The following is a 13,461-nucleotide window of genomic DNA, read 5'->3' on the forward strand; positions in this document are numbered from 1 at the left end:
AGGTATTTTATTCTTTTTGATGCAATTGTGAATGGAATGTTTTCCTGATTTCTCTTTCTATTAGTTCATTGTTAGTGTATAGGAAGGCTTCAGATTTCTGTGTGTTAATTTTGTATTCTGCAACTTTGCTGTATTCTGATATCAGTTCTAGTAGTTTTGGGGTGGAGTCTTTAGGGTTTTTTATGTACAATATCATGTTTTCTGCAAATAGTGACAGTTTAACTTCTTCTTTACCAATCTGGATTCCTTGTATTTCTTTGTTTTGTCTGATTGCATTGGCTAGGACCTCCAATACTATGTTAAATAGCAGTGGGGAGAGTGGGCATCCCTGTCTAGTTCCCGATCTCAGAGGAAAAGCTTTCAGCTTCTCGCTGTTCAATATAATGTTGGCTGTTGGTTTATGATATATGACCTTTATTATGTTGAGGTACTTGCCCTCTATTACCATTTTGCTGAGAGTTTTTATCATGAATGGATATTGAATTTTGTCAAATGCTTTTTCAGCATCTATGGAGATGATCATGTGGTTTTTGTCTTTCTTTTTGTTGATGTGGTGGATGATGTTGATGGGTTTTCGAATGTTATATCATCCCTGCATCCCTGGGATGAATCCCATTTGGTCATGGTGTATGATCCTTTTGATATACTTTTGAATTCAGTTTGCTAATATTTTATTAAGTATTTTGGCATGTACATTCATCAGGCATTAGTCTGTAATTTTCTTTTTTGGTGGGGTCTTTGCCTGGTTTTGGTATTAGGGTGATATTGGCTTCATAGAATGAGTTTGGCAGTATTCTCTCCTCTTCTATTTTTTGGAACACTTTAAGGAGAATGGGTATTATGTCTTCTCTGCGTGTCTGATAAAATTCCGAGGTAAATCCGTCCGGCTCCGGGGTTTTGTTCTTGGGTAGTTTTTTGATTACCGTTTCAATTTATTTGCTCGTAATTGGTTTGTTTAACTTTTGTGTTTCTTCCTTGGTCAGTCTTGGAGGGTCGTATTTTTCTAGGAAGTTGTCCATTTCTTCTAGGTTTTCCAGCTTCTTGGCATATAGGTTTTCATAGTAGTCTTTAATAATTCTTTGTATTTCTGTGGAGTCTTTTGTGATTTTTCCATTCTCATTTCTGATTCTGTTGATTTGTGTTGATTCTCTTTTTTTCTTATTAAGTTTAGCTAGAGGCTTACTTATTTTGTTTATTTTCTCAAAGAACCAGCTCTTCGTTTCATTGATTTTTGCTATTGTTTTATTCTTCTCAATTTTGTTTATTTCTTCTCTGATCTTTATTATGTCCCTCCTTCTGCTGACTTTAGGCCTCATTTGTTCTTCTTTTTCCAATTTTGATAATTGTGATGTTAGACTATTCATTTGGGATTGTTCTTCCTTCTTCAAGTGTGTCTCGATCTCTATATACTTTCCTCTTAAGACTGCTTTTGCTGCATCCCACAGAAGTTGGGGCTTTGTGTTGTTGTTGACATTTGTTTCTATATATTCCTTGATCTCCATTTTAATTTGTTCATTAATACATTGATTACTTAGGAGCATGTTGTTAAGCCTCCATGTGCTTGTGAGCCTTTTGTTTTCTATGTAGAATATATTTCTACTTTTATACCTTTGTGGTCTGAAAAATTGATTGGTAGAATTTCAATATTTTGGATTTTGCTGAGGCTCTTTTTGTGGGCTATTATGTGGCCTATTCTGGGGAATGTTCCATGTGCACTTGAGAAGAATGTATATCCTGTTTCTTTTGGATGTAGAGTTGTATAGATGTCTATTAGGTCCATCTGCTCTACTGTGTTGTTCAGTGCTTCCATGTCCTTACTTATTTTCTGCCTAGTGTATCTATCCTTTGGGTGAGTGGTGTGTTGAAGTCTCCTAAAATTAATGCATTGCAGTCTATTTCTCCCTTTTGCTCTGTTATTATTTGTTTCACATATGCTGGTGCTCCTGTGTTGGGTGCATATATATTTAGAATGGTTATGTCCTCTTGTTGGACTGAGCCCTTTATCATTATGTAGTGTCCTTCTTTATCTCTTGTTACTTTCTTTGTTTTGAAGTCTATTTTGTCTGATATTAGTACTGCAACCCCTGCTTTCTTCTCACTGTTGTTTGCCTGAAATATGTTTTTCCATCCCTTGACTTTTAGTCTGTACATGTCTTTGGGTTTGAGGTGAGTTTCTTGTAAGCAGCATATAGATGGGTCTTGCTTTTTTATCCATTCCATTACTCTTTGTCTTTTGATTGGTGCATTCAGTCCTTTTACATTTAGGGTGACTATTGAGAGATATGTACTTATTGCCATTAAATTCGTGGTTACCAAATGTACTAGGTTAGCCTCTTTAGTATCTTACCACCTAACTTAGCTTGCTTATTGAGCTGTTATATACACTGTCTGGAGATTCTTTTCTTCTTTCCCTTCTTATTCCTCCTCCTCCATTCTTCATATGTTGGGTGTTTTGTTCTATGCTCTTTCTAGGAGTGCTCCCATCTAGTGCAGTCCCTGTAAGATGCACTGTAGAGGTGGTTTGTGGGAAGCAAATTCCCTCAGCTTTTGCTTGTCTGGGAATTGTTTAATCCCACCATCATATTTAAATGATAATTGTGCTGGATACAGTATCCTTGGTTCAAGGCCCTTCTGTTTCATTGCATTAAACATATCATGCCATTCTCTTCTGGCCTGTAGGGTTTCTGTCGAGAAGTCTGATGTTAGCCTGATGGGTTTTCCTTTATAGGTGACCTTTTCCTCTCTAGCTGCCTTTAAAACTCTTTCCTTTTCCTTTTTCTTTGCCATTTTAATTTTTATGTGTCTTTGTGTTGTCCTCCTTGGATCCTTTCTGTTGGGGGTTCTGTGTATTTCCGTGGTCTGTTCGGTTATTTCCTCCCCCATTTTGGGGAAGTTTTCAGCAATTATTTCTTCAGAGATACTTTCCGTCCCTTTTCCTCTCTCTTCTTCTTCTGGTACCCCTATAATATGGATATTGTTCCTTTTGGATTGGTCACACAGTTCTCTTAATAGTGTTTCATTCCTGAGATCCTTTTATCTCTCTCTGCATCAGTTTCTATGCGTTCCTATTCTCTGGTTTCAATTCCATCAATGGCCTTTTGCATCTTATCCACTCTGCTTATAAATCCTTCCAGAGTTTTTTCATTTCTGTGATCTCCTTTCTGGCATCTGTGATCTCCCTCTGGACTTCATCCCATTTCTCTTGTGTATTTCTCTGCATCTCTGTCAGCATGTTTATGATTTTTTTTTTGAATTCTTTGTCAGGAAGACTGGTTAGGTCCTTCTCCTTCTCTGGTGTCTCTGTGATCTTGGTTTGTCTGTAATTTTGTCTTTTCATGGTGATAGGAATAATTTGCAGAGCTGGGACTAGTGACGGCTGGAAGAACTTCCCTTCTTGTTGGTTTGTGGCCTTCCTCTCCTGGGAGAATAGCAACCTCTAGTGGCTTGTGCTGGGTAGCTGCGCACAGACAGGGCTTCTTCTTCCTGCACAGCTGCCATGGAGTTTATCTCTGCTGTTGCTGTGGGCGTGGCCTGGCTCGGACTGCTGCTCCAGAGGGGTGGCGTTGAGTTGGAGGTGGAGTGGTGGGGAGGCTATTTATCTCCGTAAGGGGCCTCCATGCTCCCTGCAGCCCAGAGGATTAGAGTGCCTGGAGTTCCCCAGATCCCCTACCTCTGGACTAAGTGTCCTGCCCTGCCCCTTTAAAAGTTCCAAAAAGCACCCACCAAAACAAAACAAAACAACCACAAAAACAAAAAAATAAATAAATTAATTAATTAATTAAATAAATTCAAAATAAATTAAAAAATGGCTGCTCGTTTTTCTTTATTCTCTGGCACCAGCCTCAGGCACCTGCTCAGCGGACTTACTGCCCTGTTTCCCTAGTATTGGGGTCCCTGTCCCTTTAAGACTTCCAAAAAGCACTCACCACAACAAAACAACAACAACAAACAAACAAAAAAAAGATGGCCACTCGCTTTTCTTTTGTCCTCCAGCGCCGGCCTCTGGTACTCACTCCCCGTTCTTGCTGCCCTGTTTCCCTAGTATCCAGGTCCCTGCACATGCATTGTGTCTGCGCTCTGGTCCAGATTGCTGGGGCTGGGTGTTCAGCAGTCCTGGGCTCCTTCTCCCTCCCGCTGGGAGCTGGGGGTGGGGCACTCGGGACCTGCCAGGCCGGGGTTTGTATTTTACCCCCTTTGCAAGGTGCTGGTTTCTCGCAGGTGTTGATGTGGTCTGGATGTTGTCCTGTGTCCTCTGGTCTTTATTGTAGGAAGAGTTATCTTTGTTATATTTTCATAGATATATGTGGTTTTGGGAGGAGATTTCCACTGCTCTACTCATGCCGCCATCCTGGCTCCGCCTCTTAATCTCCTTTTTTAAGTTTCATTTTTCATTGGTTTCTTATCTATAAAGTTATAGTGGGTCAACAATTTGGAAAAGAAAAATTTTAAAAATACTGGCATTTAATTAAATTTTGATTTTTACAGTCTCTGAAGTATTTATCTAGGCTTCTTGACATATAAACACCTCAAAAAAAAAAAGATGCTTCTCACATATACTGCCCACAGAGATTTCCCTTTACTATTGAAGTTATTTGGTCATTACATTTTTAATATGTAAAAATAGTCTTTAAAAAGCATATTAGATTCTTTTGTATAACATAGTGAATCCTTAGTAGATTCCCATGTTGAAGATATAAATTCTATATTTTGTTCTGTTAACATTTTTCCCTATTCTATTTGTAGTAAATTTTTAGCATTTTTTGTGTTATTTTCTTTTTCTTCCCCAGTAATACAGCTAAGACTCCAAAACACTAGAAGAAAAATACAAATTACTTGCTTTAGCAAACTTTGGAGATTATATATGTATAACCCATTGTCTTTCTTTAAGTACTAATTTTCAGTTCAGTACATATCGTGTAAACTCTTCTTTATAGGCTTTATCCATGAGGAGTAATAAATTAATTAATAAAACTATCATTTAAATTTTGCCTCAATCTCATTATAAAAAATATCAAATAAATAGGATAAATAGGTCATCCAAGAAGGTTGGAAGATTAAAAAAAGTGAGTAAAAGTGTTCATGTTTTAAAAGTACAAGACTTTCTACAAGCTAAAGAGCAGTTTATGTTTTGTTTATTCTACAAAATATATCTATTGTTGTATGTCACATTGTATATTCCCTTCAGATTTTTACACAGATCATTGACCCTCAGACTTTGAGGCTTTTGAGCTCTTCAACTTTACTTGGTTTGAGATATATTTTGCATAATTTTTTAGTAGAAATTATATTTAATTTTCACCTGTTTGTTCAATTTGACTGTAACCTAAATATCTTCATGGATATAGAAATATAAACAATTAGATAACAGCAATTTAGAACTTCAAATTATTAGAACAAATGTTCCTATTGCTGACTGTTGTTTTAAAATTTTCAAATAAAACTGTATAAACAACAATCATCTGAGTTACTTTGGCATGTGTACTGTAGAAGTAGAAAATGGAAGAAAACAAGACAAATGGCAACCTGGAAACTGAGCTTTAGAAGTTAACAACAATTGCTTATGTAAGAAATGTATTCTGAAATAAAAAAAGAGGTTTACAGTAGTCATTTTAAACCATTACTTGATTTAATTTACCTTCCATTTAAAATATATTAAAATTTATTTCAAAATTCATGCGATATTATTCTGTGAATATGATTTGACAATCAAATCAAAACACCACAAATATTCAATTTTCCTGTTGAAATTAGAGTATTTTTACTGTAGAAAAGGTGCATCAGAAATTTTGAGTGTCTGCAAGTCCTCTTCAAGAATGTGCCTATTTCCATATTCGGAGAATATCATATACCTGATTATTTTACTGCATTTCAGGTCTAATTCATTCAGATTATATTTTAGTTATGGTCAAACATTTCTCAAAACTACCAGCATCAGCTTTCTGACAAAGTTAATATGTTTAAATTTAATCCAAATATTTTTTCCCACACCTTGACTTAAATAGATGATAAAAAACTATCCATTTTGTTGGGTTTTAATGGCTCTTTTTCCATAAATGGTAGCTCTAAGTATCTGGCCATCTTACCTTCATCAAACAATTTATTCATACCCTACATATCTTCTTATGCAAGGATTTTGTATACTGCTAAGAAACTCAACCTAATTTCATTTTAGATACTAATTATAATTGGATTAGTGAGTCGACCCTCTGAATTCAAATATTTGCTTTGACATTTTACCTGACTTTGTTGCTGAATATAGCTTTTTTCATTATGATCTGGAATTCTTCTAAACCTTCTCCATAACTGAATGATTGCTACTAAATGTCAATGCTCATTTATGCTAGTTTCTTAGAACTGTTCTCACTTTTTTTTCATTATGTCTAATGTCAAATCATTCTATATAACCTCGATCTTCCAGAAAAAGACCATCTATTACTTTTATTTAGGAATATATATCATATGGTATTTTCTTTCCTGACTGCTTACTACCTTAGATTTCTTGCTCATGTATATTGTAAATGCTTTATGTTGCCTTTCTTCAGTAAATATCTTACTCAAGTATGTATTTCTTGGCTGTAAGTTTTAGATCTTTGATTTTGACTTGTTGCTTTAAATAAACATATTTTTAGGGAATCATTTTATTGCAACTTTAATTAATGTAACAGTCACTAGAAGACTTGGTTATATTTAAGAAACCATCAGAATTGAAGAATATAACAACCAAATACTGGAACATATAACTTCATCATTGTGCAATTGTCTGTGGGATCCCCAAAGCTTAGCTTATTCCCTATTCATTTTCCCAGATGTGAATTTACAGGAAAATACTCCTGAATCCTAAAAACTAGTATTTATTTTACATTTCTGTAATATATCCCCCATGACTTCATTCACTAGTCATTTCTCTGTGTAATATTTTTAATGATAATTCATTATTAGGGATAAGATTTTGTTATAGAAATTAGTGATATATAATAGGCACACATTTACCGCTTTTAAATCCATATACTGAAACTGTAGCCTTCTAATTTTTTATTTATGGCATTATAAAATATCAAGGAAATATTTAAATTTAATGTGTATATATATATAGAGAGAGAGATATAGATATACACACATTTATATATACATATACATTTATACAGTATATATGTACATTCATTTTTCACTCAGACACTTGCATAGAAGAAGATCTGAGCATAACTAATATTTAGTAAGTTTTCTCACTTAACTTCCACAGTATATCTTTAATCTCTTTATTTCAGTGTCTATCCTGAGAGTTCCATCTGGAATTCAGCTTGCTTTTCAGAACTCTGGAATGTAGAACTGCTATTTATTTGAGATTTGCTAATGTCCTCTCAGAGTCAATGTGAAAAAAACTGCTGTGTTTGTGATTTTTGAATCAGAAAGCTGCTGGCACTAAAAAATGAAGAACAAGTCCTTGCATTCTGGCAAACTCCTAACAGCACTGAACTATTAACACTAAATCATCTTGAGCCAAACTTACTTTCCTTAAGATTTGATCTCTTTCCTGAAATTATGCAGTAAGTGCATTTTTAAAGAATGAAAACAGATGTGAATTTCTTTTTTCAAAATGACCTTAACTACTTTAAGATGACTTACTATATAAAAGTAGTAAATTGTTTTGCTTGATAGAGTTAGCTTTACTGTTGTAATCTTTTGATCTCTACACTGAAATTCGGATACTAATAAAACTAGTCTCTATTATGATTTTTTTTGGTACGTGGGATATTTTATCTTATGCATTAAATAGAAAGCAACATGAAGTTGTGCACTTTAGTATAAGCAGACACATCCCAATTTTTTCAGGTAAAAAAGGTTGACTTAAAAAATAATCTGAAGAAACTTTTCTATTGTGTGTGTGTGTGTGTTGTGTGTGTGTAAAGATAACATTAAACACCATTTTATCACTGCTGTAATACCACTGTAAGTGCCCTATATACTGACCACTCACAGAATAGCAGCCAAGTGGAAATGACAGTGACTGACAATTACAGAAGAAATAAAATGGCTTCCAGAAGTGCACTGAGACCTGTGGACCTCAATCAACTGAACTATAAATCCATTAAATGACTTAATTTTGTGTATCCACCTGTGTAAGATATATTTACTGCTATACTTTAAAGAACTATAGATAATAAGTGCCGCCTGCAATACAGTTCACAACTAGTAAGTGTGTTCCCTACGTTGAATAATCTGTCTGACAGTTAATACTATTTATGGGCAAAATCTAATAATGTATCGTAGAACAAAAGAAAGCAATGCCTGATCCAGGTAAATGATTGATATCATTACTTGTTTCAAAAGAGGGTAACCTTCAAATAAAGAAAGAGTGTTAATCACCAACATTCAAAAATTCTAATCACTCTAGTACTGAAAATATATGCTGAACCTTTTTAATTAATGGCTATTTTTAAATTGACAAGCTCACAAAAGAGGAAAGGATGACTGTTTATTTTAAAACAGGCTTGCCCAAATTTCATGTGTCTAGGAGACTGAGGCACGTTAAAAATAGTGCGTGCATTTGCCAAAGGATATTTTCCTAAAGAGGAGTTATAAGATATAGTATAATTGCATTAAAGCTTCCAGTTGATTCTTTTTCTTTTTTCTCTTTTAAAACATTACATATAAAATGAACTTGTTAGGAGTAAAACAAGTTGACCATTCAAAAGTTCATAACAAAGGAAATCACTCATTCACTTACCTACTTTTCCATGGGAAAATATTGAAACATCACTGTGTGCCAGCAATTTGTAGGATAACCATGGTTGAAAGATTCCATGTGAATATCTAAATGAGTTTAAGAAAATGTCAAAAATGGCAATGAGAGCCCTAAAAAAAGTTATTCAAAGGAAATTTAAACTGTAAAAATATTTTTTCATGGTAATACACAATTCTAGTGGAAATAACATAGATAGATGAAAACTATTTTTCTTCAATAATTCTTCATCAATAATTTTATATGATGAATGAGTCTTATTTTGGATTAATTTATTTGACTATTTTCCAACATGCATGTTCTACAATTTTAGCAATTATCATCAATTTTTACCTCAAAACCTGTAAAAATATAATTTACTTTAATATACTTTGGCATTTTAATTTCTGACTGGGAAGCAAAATAAACAGACTGCAGCTAATGCATGCATCTTCTATGCAGGAAAGGAGCATATGATGATTAATTATTACAAAAACCTTACAATAAAATGAGTTGTAAAAAGATGAGTGAAAATCAATAAGCATAAAGTTTAGGGAAAATCTAAAATAAGTATCCATTATAATCCCTTTATTTCTTAATTGAAAGGCAAATGGGAAAATGTGAATGCTATATTATAAATACCTAGTTAATTACACAAAGTGACTAATTTGAAACAAGAGAAGAAAAAAATGTAACAAGATAAATATATGGTATGTGCTTTCAAATAATGTTTAATCAATGGTTATTTTCTATACATTTATAAAAATATATGATACATATACTTACATATACATATATATAGCATATATATATATATACACCATACACACATACATATATATGTACACACCCACACACAATATATGTGTATGTGTTTGATAATAACAATTTACATTCTGTTACAGAAATTTTATTTGCTGAACTTTTTAAAAATACACCTTTCCTACCTGTCATATGTCTTACTAGAGTGTGATTGTTTGAGAACAGTAAATGAATGTTTACATAATATATATTGTATGTTATATTCATATTTATATAACATTCTAAGAACATTGTGCTAGGGACAAAACAGATGTAGAATTTTGTATTTTTACAACTCATGCTGGGAATAGAAGGTTAAAGATAAAGATGTTTATATAAAATAGTGCTTGTTCTGTGTCTAATTTTCAAATCAAAGCATAACTGCAACTATTGCTTTAAAAATATAGACATGAATGGTATGCTAAGGAAGGAGAAGGTAAGTTTATTAAGTACCTACTATGGTTTGACAGTATTGCATAGGTACTTTCAAAAACAACTTTTTAGGGAGGCTAATATTGTTTTCATTATATAAGAAAGCTTAGCCTCAGAAAAATAAATGACTTCCTGAATTTATATAGTTAGGGACTGATATAACCAGAACAAAAAAGTATATTATTGAATTCTAGTTCAGCAAACCAGTACCTGTTTTTAGCAAGATTACTATGCTCATTTTATGTCTTCTATCAAAGTTCTGTTTGTTTTCTACACTTCATTTCTACTATCTACTGAAATGAATTGGGAAGCAGAACAACTGGGAAACAAAAATGCAAAGATGGTTTTAGACATAAATGCTGTCAGCATCCATGTTCTGATATTCCCCAAGTGGGCTTATTGATAGCAGCAATGCTCCTCTGAGCTCTTTTTTCCATGTTGTACAATGGAAATATACCACAGGAAATATGCAGTAAATATTCCTGTTTGCAAAAGGCCTACTTTAACTCTTTCCTTATCAAAATTACCCATTATTAGTGGATTTTAATATGTTGTAAAGGATAAGTTATATTCATTACCAGCTAATCATAAAATACCAAGCTAAGTCATATTAGAGTAAATGTACATCTTTAAGCTTAAATTCTAATTGGAAATTAGATTTTTACCCTGGTGTTCCACAATCATTTTTAAAGTCTTTGCTTTTAATCCTCACATAAAGCATTATCTTTATAATTAAAATTTGTATGCATTATCTTACTGTGTACATTTACATCTTGTATATAGTTCAAGAATCTGTGGAGCAGAGCCTAATTCTATGATTTAGGGCAATCTCTAGGTAATATACAGCTTAGTGTGTTTTACTGATCACTTAAGCTGTTCAATTAACATACATAGACATGCCTTTTGTACTGAATATGTCCCACAAATGCTTACGTGTAAACAATTGTCAGTGTTAAACATATAAAATATTATGATTAATAATAAATACAAACCTTTTAAAATTTAAAGTTGTACTGAAATCATAGTTATATTTTGGCATTATGTACTTTCCCAGTAATTGGGTATGGATAGGTCTATATAATAAAGGATTTGACATTAAAAGAGAATCCTTATTTTAGGTGAAGTTAAGCACCTCTGATATAACACCATTCCTTTCACAGTATTAAGCTTATGAAGGAGAAAAATGATTAATTTTTACAGCTTGTGGAATAATCCTAGCTGCCCTTCTACACTTTGACATTCATATCCACCAGAACATCATGCATCTAATTAGATAATGCTAGAATAGAGATTAGCACTTTCTATCAATATCTTATATTTCCTAGTCCATGAGACCCATCTTCATGTGTATTAATGAACAACACATCTGTCCTTGATTTTAGTAGACTTTTATATTTCATGCAATTCTATATTGTTTTGCTGGATTATATTTTAGGTTTATTACTTCTCTATAATCTGCAATGATACATCTGAATCTTATGAAATCCAAATTACATAAACAGCATATAAGGCACTGTATAAGTGTTCCTGTTCAAAGTGCTTTCACATTTTGTTTCAAGGCAAACCAATACATTCCTGTATTTGTTTTTAGGGTTTGTATTAGTTTATGGTCTATTTTCAAGAACTTAAACTGTGAAATCATTTATGTGCTGCCAACTTGTCCTAAGTTTTGAAATTTTCAAATAGGAGATTTTAAGTTGTATTTATATATTTTTTCAGCATATGTAGTAATGACAGGAAAGCAAATTATCCTGTAAATGGAATACTTTAGAGTTATTTTATTTTTTCTATCTTAGAAAGGGATGCATAAGAGTAAGGTAGGTAAACCTTTTACATTTCGACTATATTTTGCTTTAAAATGTATAATATATTACAGATAACATACTGGCTAAATAACTGAGCAAATTAAAATTCCACAAATTATTAAACTCTATATAATTAAGTAAAAGATGTTGAATTAAAAGGAATATTTCTGCAATTGTATGAGTTAGTGAATGGAAAATGAACTTATAGAAGACTCTGCCTTTCTTCTGCTGTTAACATTGGCACAAGGCCAAACAGGGATCCTCAGCCTTTATTTAGCTCATGCCAAGAATCAGCATTTATTATCATAAAAAGCACAAATCTCCACTGGAGCTCATCTCACTGAGGTATCTCCTCATTGGAATATTAGTCCTTGTTGCTTTTGTAGAATGTCAATGGATGGTTTTAAATTATATTAGACACAAAGACAGGTGTAGCGAAATGAAAGGTAAGACAATTGAAAATATATATAGTGAAACAAAGAAACCAAAATAAAGAAAAGTATCTAAGGAGTGAAAGACATGTGGAACAAAGCAGAAAGTTTCACTACATAGAATTTAAGTTCAAAATGGAGAAGGAAGAAAATGAGGTCGAAACAGTATTTCAGTAGAAAAGAGCTGATGAAAAGTAAACAAGAAATAAGAAATTCTGGAAGGACTGGACAGGATGAATATATAATACACCACACATGGATACATCCTAATAGAAAAATAAAAGCCTGAATCAGAGAGAAACATCTAAAAAGTGGTCAATGGTGAAAAAATACACACATTATATCATTATCTTCAGAACAGTAGTAAGTCTGAAAGCAAGCTTCTGAACAGAAGTAGTGAAAAGCAGAAGATAATGGAAGGGCATTTTCAACGGACTGAAAATATTGTCAACAAGAAAGTCTACTACTACCCTCCCAAAAAATGTCCTTCAAGAATAAAGACAAAAAATAAAAAATTCATTCACATGAATAAAAAATGAACAGTATTTATTACTGTATCCAAAGAAATGTTAATCATCTTTCTAGTAGCAGAAAATGCCTGAGAAATAGGAATATATACTATGAAAGATCTATATATTGTAGATAAATTTAAAAAGCTGAGTATTGTCTCTATAAAAAAGATAAATAATGCGGAATTGAAATTCATTAGAACAATAATACCAAAAGCATAAATGAGGTAAGTAAAATTCAAGTGTTCTAAGTCTCTAGCATAATGCAAAATAAGATAAAATATATTTATTCCTGTTGACATGCAATCTCTAGGCATCCCTCCAAATATTTTTAAAATAAAAAATTACAAGGTAATAGAAAATAAAATAACAGTGAAGAATTGATGAATAAGGAGTAAAAGAGAATATTTGATATAAAATGACCAATCAGTTACAAAACAAATAGTGTCTGGTAGATATACACTGAAGTATTTAAATAATTACCCGAGATATAAATATTCAAGTAAAACAATAAAATGATCAGAGTAGATTAAATATCAAAAGCTATGTATTTGCTTCACACAAAAGACACATGGAAAGAAAGTGGAAAATGAAAGGTTAGATTTGTTCTACATAAGCAAAAGAAAGCTGGTGTAGATATCTCATATTACACGTGGTAGACTTTAATGCTAAAAGCATCATATTGTATGAACAGAGACAATATGTAATTAATTTCACCAGAATTGTATCATAATTTATATACACATAACCACATACCTTCAAAT

Source organism: Manis javanica, chromosome 1 (assembly GCF_040802235.1).
Source record: "Manis javanica isolate MJ-LG chromosome 1, MJ_LKY, whole genome shotgun sequence".
Classification (NCBI taxonomy): Eukaryota; Metazoa; Chordata; class Mammalia; order Pholidota; family Manidae; genus Manis; species Manis javanica.